Genomic DNA, 15238 nt, shown 5'->3' on the forward strand with positions numbered 1-15238 from the left:
AGCTGTAGGACTGCATTTGGGCAATACTTGTACAGAGCAGTGTGACAAAGACCCAAGGCATCCCATCTTTTTAAAAAGCTTCTGCACTGCAAGAGAAACCAACAGAGCCAGGAGACGACCTACAATGTGGGAAAAATTTTTATCAGGTTTCTCAGACAAAGACCTATTATCTAAAATATATAAAGACTAAACAAAAAATCAGACTCCCTAAATAAGAAGACCCATTTCAAAATGGACATCTGAAATGAACACACTTTTCTCAGACAAAGAAGGAAGAACAGCAAATAAACATATGAAAAAAAATTTCATCATCACTGGTCATTTGAGAGATGCAGGTGAAAACAACACTGAGGTTTCACATCACCCCAGAAACAATGGCTGCTATCAAGAAATCAATCAATAACAAATGCTGGCAGGGTTGTGAGAAGGAGGGAACCCTTCTCCATTGTTGGTGGGAGTGCAGACTGGTGCAACCACTGTTGAAATCACCAGTATTTAAAGACTTAACAAGTGGTCTGTACCTTCAAAGGCAAAAAAGTCTATTTCAAAACTCATGGATATCAAAGAATTAGGGAAATATGATTCCACCAAATAGAAATCATGAAAGTCCAGTAATCAAACCCAAAGAAATTTAGATGCAGGTATTTTCTGAAAAAGTCTTCAAAATCATCAAAGAAGTTTAATGAGATGCATGAAAATACAGATAGACTATTAAATGAAATTAGGAAAATAATGTGTGAACAAAAGGACAAATTTAATAAAGAAATAGAAACCATATAATAATTAAACAGAAATTCTAGAGCTAAAGATTGCAACAACAGAACTGAAAATTTAAGAGTTTCAACAACAGACTTCATCCTGCAGAAGAAAGATTTAGCAAACTCAAAGACAAGTAATTTGAAATTAGCCCAAGGAACAAAAGGCAAGAAGATTGAAAGGAGTGAAGCAAATTAAAGGTTTTATAGCAAATTTTATATAGCAAAAGGTTTTATAGAAAATTAAAGCTTTTAAGAAAATAAAAGTTTGATACCATAAAATGTGAAAGGACACAAGCTATGAGAGTATAATGAAAAGAGGAAGAGAGATAAAAGAACATAAAACTTATTCAAAGAAATACTGTCTAAAATCTTGGAAGGGCAGACATACAGATTCTGGGAGCTCAAAGGCTTCCAAACTAGATAAATCCAAAAAAAGAATATCCTGGGACACATAACAATAAAACCGTCAAAAGTCAAAGACAAAAACAATCTTGAAAATGTCAAAAAAGAATAAACTCATCACATATAAAAGACTTCCCTTACTGGTGGGACTGATGGGCTGGGACTTATGAACAAAAACCTTGCAATCTAGGAGGGGTGGAATGACATTCAAAGTGCCAAGATAGAAAAAAAAATGTAAATGAAAATAATACACCAGGCAAAGCTGAGCTTCACAAATGTAAAGACGAAGACATTCTAAGAAAAACAGAAGCTGAGGGTGTTCATCATTACAAAATTGGCCTTACAAGAAATGCTAAAGGGAATTTTTAAAGTTGAAACAGAAGATAACAACAATAAGATAAGTAACAATATGAAAATATATGAAAGCATAATATTCGCTGATAGAAGTAAATATATATAGTAAAATTCATAATAAGTTTATGCTGTAAAGTGGTGTGTGACTTATTCTTAACTAGTACTATATATGTGTTAAAAGACAAATACATTAAACAAACCATAACTATAAATAACTGGTTAATACACATACAATACAAATGCTGTAGATATAAAGAATGGCATTTTGTGTAAAAAGGAGATGTAAAAGTATAGAGTCTGTATGCATTTGAAGTCGAGGAATTACCTTCTTAACTTAGAATATTATTGCTAGAAGATATTTTATATAAACTTCATGGGAAGTACAAGTGAAGAATCTCTAGTAGATTAAAAAACATAAACAGAAAGGAATCAGAATATACCACTACCAAAATATCACAAATTATAGAGAACCAGAAAGATTGGAAGAAAAACCTGCAAAACTCTAAAAAAATAAATAAAATGCCATTAGTAAATGCTTATATATCAATCATTACTTTAAATGAGAATGGATTGCATTTTTAAAATAAAGTTACAGAGTGGCAATGTGATTTTTTTCAAAAAAACAAAAACAGTTCAACAGTATTCTTTCTACAGGAGACTCATTTTAGCCTTAACACATGTGTAGACTGAAAATGAAGGGCTACAAAAGGATATTTCTGGCAAATGGTAAGAAAAATGAAGAGCAGGGATGGCTATATTTCTACCAGATAAAACAGACTTTATGTCAAAAACTATAAAAAGAGACTCAATATTTTTAGATATTGATTATGGGATAAACTTAACAAGAGGATACAAGAATTTTAAGAAGAACTAAATAAATCAGTAACATACAATATCATTGGGTTCAGACTCTACATAGCAAAAAAAAAAAAAAAAGTTTTCCACAAAATGATATGCAGATTTAACATACTTTGTGTGAAAATGTTAGCAAGACATTTTGTATACATCACAAGATTATTTTAATATTTATATGAAAACTGATATGAAGTATAAGTGTTAAAAACTGATAAAATGGGATGATATAATTTCAAGATTTATATAGCTTTAATAATCAGAACTACATGATCTAGGCAGAAAAATGCATAGTTCAGTGGTGCTTGAGCGGTATGGCTTCCATAAAAAAAAAAAACTCTTAACCTAAGTACATAATGGATAACTCAAATTAATCACAGAATTCTGAAACAAAATATGTGAAACTGTAAAACATTTAGAAGAAAATATAGATCTTTAGAACCTAGGGCTAGTCATAAAGATCTTAGATGATATCAAAAGTGCAATCGATAAAGTCAAAATTTAATAAACTGGATTTTATCAAAATTAACAAGTTTTCATCTCTGAAAATATTTTTAAGAGTATGAAAAGACAACCTACAAGGAAAATATTTGTTAATCACATATAGAATCATGGCTCCTATCTTGAATAATATAGAGTACTCTAAATTCATCTACCTCCAAAAAAACCAATGATCCTATTTGAAAACAGGCAAAACTAATAAACATACTTTCACCAGAGAGGATATATAGAGTGCAAAGAAGCACATGGAAATCAGTCTAATATCATTAGCTGTATTATAAGATTTGAATTACTACACCAAAATACTTGAGGTAGTTAACTTATAAAGAGAAAAAGTTTTATTTTGGATTATACAGTAGTTCTGGAGTTTCCAGCCCAAGATCAGGTGGTCACATATTCTTTAGGCCCCTGGTAAGGGTGGCACATCATGGTGGGAATGTGTGGTGAAGCAAATAACATACCTTATGAGCCAGGAAACAGACAGACAGAGAGGGACAATGGTTCCATAATGTCCTTCAGAGGCATGCTTCCAATGACCTAAAGACCTCCCATAAGGCTTCATCTGCTGAGAGTATTTCTGTCTCCTGTGGTATTTCTCAATAGCACCACCCTAGTAGACCAACACTAGGATGCACTGACCTTCAGAAGTTCCACATTCAAACCATAGCAGCAGCTATCAGGCAGATAAAAATTAAAATAATGAGACAGCAACACACATTTATCAGGAACAGCTAAAGAAACTAATGGCAACATTAAATGCTGGTGAGGATACAAAGACACTGGATCAGTCATTTATACAATGCTGGTGTGGATGCAAAACAGCTCAGCCTCTCTGGAGAATACCTTGGAGCTTATTAACAAACTAAATATGCAGCTATCATATATCCTAGTAATTTCACTTCTGGGCATTAATCACAGAGAAATGAAGACATTTTCACACCACTGTACAGAAATATTATATTAGTTTTACTCTTAAAAGTACCATACTGAAAATAACTTAGATGTATTTTAGTGGGCAAATGGTAGAATAAACTGTGATATACCAATGTGATGGAATACTGTCTAACAATGAATGAATTAACTACCAGTATCTACAACCACCTTAGTGAATCTCCAAGTAATTTTTCTGAGTTAAAAAAAAAGCTAATCTCAAAAGGTTACAAACTGTATAATTCCAATTATATAACATTGAAAAGACAAAAATCCCAGATCTAGAGAATGTGGTTAAGGAGATGACAGAGATGGAGTGTGGAGTGTATATGGCTATAAAATGTAAAGCAGTAGATCCTTGTGGTGATGTGAATATTCTGTACTGTGATCATATCAATGTTGAAATTCTGGTTTTGATATTGTACTCTAGTTTTACAGTAAGTTACCATGAGGGCAGACATAAGGTCAAGGGTGCATGGGATCTTTCTATATTTTTTCCTTACAACTGTTCGTGAATATAAAATAATCTCAAAATAAAAAGTGTAATTTAAAAAGTATTAATCCTCATAGTAACATATGGATGTGTTAGCAAACCTTTACAAGGTACAATGATTAGATAGCAAATTCTTTTGCCTCCTTCCTTCCATTTTACCATCCCTTCCTTACAAGACATTAGGAATATCAAGTTACTTTGAGAAGTTGTTCCTCCATTGTTTCCTCCTCAACCACCAGTTGTCTTAAACTTAAAGGGCTATGCCAGCCATTGAGAGATGAAAATTTTCAGGTTAGTGTTATGATTAGAGTTGCTTTTAACTTACTAAACAGTTAAGGAGAAAGTTAAAGTAGTCAGTCATCTTATTTAGGAATTTCTTACTTTATTTTTTTCTTCACTTTTAATATTTAATAATTGTAAGTTTAGCAGAAAATTGAAGGGCTAATGAAGACATAATGATAAATTATTTGAGAAATGAGTAATACAGCTAAATAGAAATGCCCAACATGCACTTTCTCTTCTACAGAGAAGAATTAACAGGTATATAGCTCTATATTGAGATGAGTGACTGTAGGACAACACTGCAACTCAATGGAAGAAAAATGGAAAAGCTGTAAAATCCATAGAGCTAGGAAAGTAGCATATCCAGAGCAGTAAAATATCCTAGCATCTGCCACCCTTGTCCCATAGTGTAGGAAAAGGGTCTGTCCTCCATAGGTGTAAAGTTAAAAGAGAGTTCACAGTAAGTGCTGCAGTGAACATATTGGCAATCCTAGCTATTAGAAAGTTTCTCAATCCTTACAGGCATATAGCCTAATTAGATATAGCCTAAAATCTGCACAGTAGTGTGGTTTGGAAAAGGGATTCATTCTATCTCTCAGCAAATCCCCAGGCTACTTTAATCAAGAGCCATTTTGAAAAGTGGCCCATTATCTAAGTTTGGACTGCTCTAGGGGATAGAAAGATCTGTGTCCTCTCATTTCTGGAATTCCACAAATCTTCTACTGCAGAGAACCAGACTTGAACCAGACTTAGCTCAGTGGATTTATTGTCACGTAGACCTACTGGGTTCATTACACTAAGGCAAGCAAGTGTTGCAACATAGAAGGGAGTTGAGGATGCTGCTTTTAATAACTTGGGGATTTTGAAACTTGCCTTGAGCCTGGATGCCTGTCCAGTTGCATATAGTTTACATGGAAGCCAGGAGTAAGGGCAGTTGACCACGTGGTTTCTACCATTCCTCTTCAAATGCTATACATGGCAGAGAAAAAACTCTTTGGCTCCACTGCTAGCTTTCCCCTGGGGGAATACAAGGGATGGTCTTGAGACATGCTATTATAGCTCTGGCTATTACTGTCCCACATTCAGGGTGAAGAACCTAAGATCGTATCCATGTTTTTCTCTTATTTGTTCACACAAACACCTCCACTGAGAAAAATTTTGTCTGGCTTCAGCCACAATCCACTTCAAACTGCAGCAGCAGCTATCAAACAGATACAAATTAAAATAATAAGACAGCAACACACATTTATCAGGAACAGCTAAAGAAACTAATGGCAACATTAAATGCTGGTGAGGATACAGACACTGAATCACTCATTTATACAATGCTGGTGTGGATGAAAAACAGCTCAGCCTCTCTGGAGAACAATTTGGAGTATATTAACAAACTAGATATGCAACTACCATATATCCTAGTAATTTCAATTTTGGGCATTAATCACATTGAACACATGGTCTCCATAGCACAAGAACTGAAAAAGTGAGGAGTAGAAGGATGGAAAAGCTGCAGCAATCACTTACCTGTAGGGATGCACAGCTGAGGGGTGTCAAGAGAGCCTGTTTCTAGGCAGGTTTGTTTACAGTTGCAACTGAGAGGAATATTCCAACATTTGCTGCCACTGTACCTACATAGGTTCCTTGCACCATACTGGGCCATATACTGCTAAGAAAATTGATTGTGAATGCTATGATTTTTTTTTTTTTTTTTTTTTTTTGTTAGTACTGGGGATCAAACTCAGGACCCTTTTCTTGCAAGACAGGCAGCAGAACCACTGAGCTAAATCCCCAAGGTCTTTTTTGTTTTTGGTGCTGATTCTTGCCCCTTCTTCTCCCTTAAGGACCTTGACCTAGACTTTCTAAAGATCATAACTAGTAACAAATTCCAAAGATATAAAAGTGAGTGAAAGAGCTGATGGATAATTTAAAAGAATGATTTTTAAAAGTTCATAAAATCTATGACAATACATATAAACATTTAATTAAAATTAGGAAGACAATGCAGAATATGGATGAGAAATTCATCAAAGAAAAATTTTGAAAAAGGACCAAATGGAAACAAAAAAGCTCAATGAGCCAGATAAAATGTCAGTTGACAACCTCAACAATAGACAGATAAAGTGGAAAGAAGGAATATGGTAACTTGAATACAGGTCTTTGAAAATACTGTACTCAGAAATAAAGAAATGCAGAATGAGAAAGAAAACATGAAGAGAGCACTCATTGACATACAGATGAGTGAGGCTTATAGGACTCCAAATAGCCATGATTTAAAAAAAAATTCTACACCTAGACATATAATAGTCAAGATCCCAGAAACCCAACAGAAGAACAAAATACTACAAGAAGTTATAGAAAAGAAACAAATCATATACAAAGGAAAGCCCAACAGAATCACTGCAGACTTTTCAACACAAACCCTCAGTCAAGGAGAGCCTGGAAAGAAATATTTAAAATTCTAAAAGAAAATGAACTTCAACCTAGATTGATGTATCCTGCAACACTAACTTTCAAAATTGACAGAGAAATTAGATACTTCCACAATAAAGAACACCTGAGAAGCTTCATGAATACCAAATCAGCACCCCAAACAATTCTAAACAAAACCCTAGAAAAAGATAATGAGAGTCAGAACTTAAGGAGGCCCAACAAATGAAAGCCATCAGAAAAATCAATAAATTAAAGGGAAAAGGGGAAAAACATAAAAGAACCAACAACAATAAAATATCATGACAAAGATGACTCAATACATGGCATTTATAACCATCATTATTAATGGCCTCAATTCACCAATTAAAATAAATAGGCTGGAAGAATAGATTAAGAAGCAAAATCCAACAATATGCTGTATACAAGAAACACACCTAATTTAAAAATAAATTCATAGACTGAAAGTAAAAGGATGGAAAATAGTTCTCCATGTGACAAAAACCCAGAAAAAAAAAAAAAAAACAACAAAAAAAACCAGGGGTAGCTATCTTATTGGCAGACAAAGTAGATTTCAAACCAAAACTAATAGAAGGTCATTACATCCTGGTAAAGGGAATAATCCGAAAGGAAGACATAACAAATATAAATATATATGCACCAAATATTAATATCCCCAACTATATAAAACAAATATTACTGGACATGAAAAACCAAGTAAACACTAATATAATTATAGTGGGGGACCTCAATGCCCCACTTTCAAAAATAGATAGATCATCTACACAAAAATCAACAACACAAAATACTAGAACTGAACCAAGCTTTTGAACAAATTCATTTAATAGATGTCTACAGTGTTCCACCCCACAAAACAAGAATATGCATTCTTTTCAGGCACATGGGTCATTCTCCAAAACAGACCACATGCTAGCTCATACGACATGTTTAGGTAAATGCAAAGGAATTGAAGTTATCCCCTGTACACTATCAGACCATAACACAATCAAAGAGGAGAACAATAACATAAGAAACCCCCAAAACTCCACAAACACATGGAAGTTTGCATAACACTCTCCTGAACAACCAATGGGTCACAGCAAAAATATAAGAAATGAGACAGTTCCTACGATTAAATTATAATGCCAGAGGGGGTGAAGGGAGGGCAGGGGTAAGGGGAAAAAATGAGAATCAAGACTTGTCATGTAGAGGTACAAGATCCCAACAATGAATGTAACTGTACTGTATCCCTAAAATGTACCAATAAACTCAATTAAAGCTGAAAAAAATTATAATGCCAGTACAACACACAGGAATCTATGGGACACAATGAAAGCAGTTCTATGAGGGAAATTCACAGCAGTGAATGCCTGTAGTAGGAAAACAGTGAGCTCAAATAAACAATGTAATGTTGAACCTTGAAAAAGGAGAGCAAAGGGCTGGGGATTTAGCTCAGCAGTTTGGTGGCCTGCCTTGCAAGTGCAAGGACCCGAGTTCAATCCCTGGTACCCCCCACCAAAAAGAAAAAGGAGAGCAAGACAAACCCAGAACTCATACAAGGGAACAAAGTATAAAGATCAGAGCAGAAATCAATGCAATGGAGACTAAGAGAACAAAACAAAAAAATCAAAAAATCAAAGAGTTTTTTTTTGAAAGAATAAAATTGACAAACCCTTAGCCAACCTTATTTTAAAAAAGGAAAGAAAAGGCTCAAATCCATGTAATTAGTAACAAAAAGGAGAAGTCAAAACAGAACCAGCAGAAATCCAGAAGATCATCATTACCTACTTCAAGAACCTATACTCCAATAAAATGGAAAACAGAGAATAAATGGACAGATTCCTAGATACATATGAATTACCAAAATTGAAAGAAGATATAAATATTGTAAACACCCCAATTACTATCAATGAAATTGAAGATGTAATTAAAAATTTACCAACAAAGAAAAGCCCAGGTCCTGATGGCTTCACTGCTGAATTCGATAAGACATTTAGAGAAGAACTATTACCATTACTCTTTAAACTTTTCAATGAAATCTAATGGGAAGAAATACCTCCAAATTTATTCCTGGAAGCAAGTGTTACTTTGATTCCCAAAGCAGAGAAATACCCACCCAAATTAGGGAACTACAGGCCAATCTCCCTAATGAACATAGATGCAAAAATCCTTACTAAGGTACTGGCCAACAGAATACAGAGGGTCACCAAGAAGATCACACACCCTCACCAAGTTTATCTCAGGGGTGCATGGATTTATCTCAGGGGTGAATGTATGGTTCAACATATGTAAGTCAATAAATGTAATACACAATATTAACAGAGACAAAGACAAAAGCCATATGATCATTTCATTAGACTCAGAAAAACTATTTGACAAAATCAAACACTCATTCATGATAAAAACCCTACAGAATATTTGAATAGATGGTCTTTACCTCAACCTGATAAAGGCTATCTATGAAAAACTAACAGCTAACATCATACTAAATGGTCAAAAAATGAAAACAGTCATGCGAAAATCAGGAACAAAGATGTCCACTATCAACTATTCAATATAGTTCTGGAAACATTAGTCACAGCAATCAGACAAGAGAAAGAAATAAAATAAATAGAGATAGGAAAGGAAGAAGTAAAACTGTCATTATTTGCGGATGATATGATACTCTATGTAGAAGACCCAAAAAAACTTTGCCATAAGACTTCTAGACTTAATTGACAGCTTTACTAGAGAAGCTGGATACAAGTTCAACACTAAAAAATCAATAGCCATCTTGTATACAAATAACAGACTCACTGAGAGAGAAATTAGGGGAACAGTTCCTTTCACAATAGCATCTGAAAAAAATGAAATAATCTAGGAATCAATCTAAGCAATAAGAATGAAAGTCTTCTTTCTTGACTTTTTTTAGTTTATAGAATGTTCTTTATCATTTCTCACCTGGGTATTAAATCTTGTGTCAAGCTGAACAGCTATTAGAAAGAAGAAAGCCAAGAAACAGCTTTTGAAAAAGCAAGTTTAGTGTGTACATCTGAACACTATTTTGTAGGTGCCAAATTACAACTGTAGCATGCAAAAGTAATCCTTTACAATACATGAACTTTTCCATCCCTCAGGGCTGAAGGAAAATTATATTTTCACATTGAATACTGAAAACAAAATTCTAATTTCCTGAGTCTCTTCTCTCCCTTTCTCTTTCTCACACACACATATAGACATACAACACTGTGGCTAACTCAATCCCTAAACTCCTAGGGCAGTGGTGGTGAACTTGTGGCACATGTATCACTGTGTTTTTCTCTTAAAAGATGTCAATGTAGAGTTCTTTTTTTATAAATTTAAGTCTCAGTATTCAGGTTTCATTGCAATGTTGGCACTACGTGATAAGTAGGTTTTGGGTTGCAGTTTGGTGCTCAGTTTTTACAAGGTTCACCACCATTGTCCTAGAGTATCCTGTAGGATACTGTTCCTTACTTTCTTAGGAACAGGGCTTTACTAGTCACTTCACATTTATAGAGTATATTAAAGGCTTCACAAATGCATACTTAGGGTGCTTATTGTATATTTCGTATCATAGAGCTAAAAATTCTGATCTATTTCATAAAAATCAGGGGAAAAATGAACTGTTTTGTGCCTCTCACAAAATATGGAGTCCCCTAGAGGACCACTTAAGTAAAAGAAAACCCCATATTTAGGATTCACCTTTATGGAGACACCTCTCAGTTTCCTATTCCAAAGCTCCCTTCTGACTCCAGGAGAGACTCATCCTGAGAAATGTGTCAGGTAGCTCCATGGGTGTCTTTCATCTGCACTCGATCCATGTATCCATACCTCAATCAACATCTTCTCCACTCTAGTTTCTCTATTGTACTAATTTTAATTTGTGGCACCTATTTCCTTAGAACCCAGATGGGAACTCAAATATTTATGCAATTCCAATTTTGGGTCCTGTTTCACATTTTATGTATCAGGTATGCAATCCTGAGTATTATATTATTTCTCTAAGACATATCTTGATTTGCTTTCCTCATTGTCATTCTCTCTACTACCTTCTATTGCCCAGACCTTTGTTGCCTTTCAGAGAGATTGCTGTAATCAGTGCCCTCTATTTCTTTTCTCCTATTTCAGGACATCTACATGCTGTTGGTCACTCTCCTAATTGCTATCTTCAGCATTTTCTCATCAACTACTGAGTTTGGTACAAACTTCTGATCATCTTGATCGATATCATAGTTTATCTTTTCTTTACATTGAACTATGTAACTATGTAACTAGCCTCCTTCTGCTAGGCAAGAATTGTGACTGTTCTAGAGCCACTGTAAATTGTTTTTTATTTTTTATTTTTATGTATTGCTCCTGATCTGTTTATGAATTAACTTGAAAAATGTCACTGCCCAACTCCTCCTGCTGAAATCCATTTCAGTCTCAGAGACCAGTTTTAAATGTTGGGGCTCCAAGAAACTCAGCCTGCTCTCATTTGGACCTTTGCCCTGCTCTGTCAGTACTTCTCTAGTTGTGACTTCTCTCATGTTACAGTCATCTGTGCGGATGGTCTTTCCTCTCCTTCTAGACTCTAAGCTTCCTGAGAATACAATGCCACATTAAAGTTTCTAAATGTCCAGGTTTGAGAATTCTATAAAATAATAATAGATGGTATATTTAATTAAATTACCTTTAATTAAATTCAGGCAGAATTGAAGATTTTCAGTCTTAAGCTTCCAGTTAGCTTTTTCTTAACCAGCTCTCAAAAACCTCTTTAAAGAGTGGTAGGTAACCGCCACACAATGCATCGTTTGTTGTCCCCAGAAGATTATTTATTTTGGTGTAGATGGGTTAAAGTTGGGGATATCAGCAATGTCAATAAAGGGCAAAAAAATATTACAAATGTACATACTAGTTTGTGTAATCATATATTCATTATTAACATGCATTATTGAACAGACTTTCCAATGTAAATTAATTGGTTTGAGACTAAAACTACAAATAAAAATAAAATTTAAGCAATTGTCACATTTTCCCCATTATTATACTTTTAATCAGTTTTGTTACTATAACAAAAGCCTGAGATAAAGCAACTTATAAAGAAAAAAGTTTTATTTTAGCACACAGTTTTGAAGCTTTTAGTCTACAATTGTTGTCCTGGATGCACTCGGGGCCTGTAGCCAGGCAGCACATAGTGTCAAGGCAGCACATAGTGTCAAGTGTACATGGCAAAACTATTTACTTCCTTGCCAGGATACAAAAGAAAGAGGAAGGGGAAGGGGCTCCTGTTCCACAGTCTCCTAAAAAGGCATCTTTCTAATGGTCAGAAGACTTTCCCCAGGCCTTACTTCTTAAAGGTTCCACTACCTTCCAGCAGTACAAGAGCTTGTAAAAAAGCTGTTAACACATAGGTGTTTATGGAACGCTTATCTAAACTACACCATTCCCTCCCTGCCCCCAAAGGTTCACATTCATCTGCTAATGCATTTAGTCCATTTTCAGGATTTCCCCAAGTATTAACTATTTCAGCATTGCTCAAAAGTTTAAATTCAAAGTCCCCTCTGAGAATAAAGGTAAACTCTGCTGTAAGCCCCTGTAAAAGTCAGAAAATAAATTACATACTCCTAGGATACAGTGGCACAGAATGAACCTTACCATTCCAAAAAGGCAATAAAGGGAAGTAATTAAGAGGAATCAGATCAAAAATAGACCAAAAAACCATCAGGGCAAACATTAGATCCTAAGTTTCATGTCTAGCATGGTGGGAATTCTGTCCTGAAATGTGGGATCCCCAGGGTTTGGACATGCTCACTCCTACAGCTATACCAGCTGCAGCCACGTGACCGTCTCTTGGATGGGTTTTCCAGGCTACTTGCACCTTCCTTTGGCAGCTATTACATGTTCCTCACATCTCTGGCTTCCTGGGTTTTCCACTACAGCATATGCTTCTCAGCTCTATAGATCACCCTGATAGGAGATACTTGCAAGAACTTTGATTCTGCCACACACTACCTCACTTTTTAGGGTCTCTTTTGGAACTGTGGTGGAAGCCTCCATTACCCCCAACTCTGGCATCTTCATATCTGCAAAACCAGTATGATCTGGATTATGCCAGCTGTGATGTACTTGGCCTTGTTTGAACTACAGCTACAGCTAGCCTATAGCAGCCTCTGATTGCCTCACTGACTGTATCTGGGGGAATAGAGAACCCCTGGGCTCTCTTCTTAAAGGACTCTGCCCCAGGAAGATCTGAAACAAATTTGCATTTCTATACCTCTAAATCTGTAGTGGGTGGGGTTTGCTGATTCTTGAGATGAGATCTTTCCTATTGCCCTCTGTAAAGACCTTGGCTTCTTTTTAATAGTACTAGCGACTGCAATCATACTTTCTTTGGCTAGAACTTTTCACATGTTTTTTTCGGGTCAAGCTGAAAATGTCTGTAATTTTTCCATTCTGTTCCTCGTATTCTGGCAGCCATGAGGAGAGCAGCTTGCTCTACAGTGTTCCTCACAATCACAAGCTTCCTTGCCATAGGCCCAAAACTAAGAGGGGAAAATGATCATGATCTGCAACTGTGAGCTGAAATAAACCTTTCTCCTTTTTAAATTGCTTTATCTCAAGCATTTATTACAGTAATGAAAAGCTAACTAACACATGTTCCTAAATTTTCATTTTTACCTATGGTAACAATTTCTACCCTTAATATTACAAAACCATTTCAGAATTATTTATATATCATTAACTTTTCATTTCCCCTCTTATTTAACAATATTTATTTATTAGAGAAAGGGTATAAGAGGCAAAAAATTGTCACTGCTTTAATGAAAAGATAGATTTGAAGCTCAACATAATACATGTTATATTATCTATGGATGAAGAGAAATTAATGGGACTATACTTTATGAGGGACAGCGAAGACAGATTTTATTAGGAAAAAGAGAAGGCCTTGCAGCAAGGCTGAAACATTTGGATGGAGAATTGAAGAATTTCTAGTTAGCCAAACAGACAAGGGTAGTAGCACATTCTGAGAGAGAGAAAAAGAAAGAGGCGGGGAGGGATGGAGGGAGTGTGAGAGTGAGAATGTGAAAGCGAGAGAGAAAAAGAGAGAAGGAAAGAGAGGGCACAGAGTGGTGAGGTGTTAGGCCATACTTGAAAAACATGGCTGTGTGAATCTGGGACACAGGGAAGGGAGTATCAGCCAGAAGACTGAGTCAGCTTGCGGAAAGCCAGGTATTCACTGCTACAATCTTTGTATTTTACCTAGGCATCAAGAAGCAAGGAGACTCTCCTGATTTTACTGTAAAAACAGCACTCTGATATTTGGGCAATGAGGAGTAAGTATGTCAATGAACGAACCTAAATCTTAGCAATACATCGAAGAAAAATGATTTCCCACTAATGGCAGCTTAGTAGCATCAGAGATACCTCTTTACTCAAGGTATAAGAGTGATTTCCAGCCAGACGAAAGTTTTAAGATAGGAGAGTAAATTTTATCAACATGACATTGAATCATTTTTTAAAGTCTGAGAAGATTCAGATTTATCCTAGCTGAACTTTGTAACATTCATTCCAATTGAATAAATACCTACTTGTGCCTAGTTGAGGTAGGAAGAGGAAATGCCACAAACACCTGGGATTTGTAAAATTACACAAACCCCAACCTGGAAGCCCCTTTGGACTCACCTAAATTTATTTTCTTACAGTTTAAGCTTGTTTCCTTTATTTCCATCCTTGGGGAAGGTAAACACAGATGGTCATAAACCTGTAGATAATGACCATTTATAGACCATACACCAAAGACATGCATTAAATCATCTCATCCATTACTTTCTTGGGCAACAGAAGCTCCCTCTCTAGTCTTAGATTTGCTGTTTTGTTTTGTTTTGTTTTTGGTACCAGGGATTGAACTTGGGTCCTTGCGCTTGCAAGGCAGGCCACCAAACCACTGAGCTGAATCCCCGGCCCTTGCTGTTTTAAATCTCCATCTTTATTTTCTTCTGGTGACTGGGCAGCTCTTTCTCCTATCACTTAGATATTTACCCACAAACAGATGGAAGAGATTCTTCAACAAATATATAATTATTTCCAAGTACATTAGAAGCATTTCTTCTGTGATCATTGAATCTGTAAATATAGTTGAGTGTCATGTTACATTATTTTTAACTAGCATGTTGCTACCATTTGAGATGAATAAAATTTCCACATTTATAGAATTTGTTGGGAGCCAATTAAATCACTCTTTGTCAATTTTAAGCTATTC

Source organism: Fukomys damarensis, unplaced genomic scaffold (assembly GCF_012274545.1).
Source record: "Fukomys damarensis isolate Sample0158 unplaced genomic scaffold, DMR_v1.0_HiC HiC_scaffold_16, whole genome shotgun sequence".
In the NCBI taxonomy this organism is placed as follows: domain Eukaryota; kingdom Metazoa; phylum Chordata; class Mammalia; order Rodentia; family Bathyergidae; genus Fukomys; species Fukomys damarensis.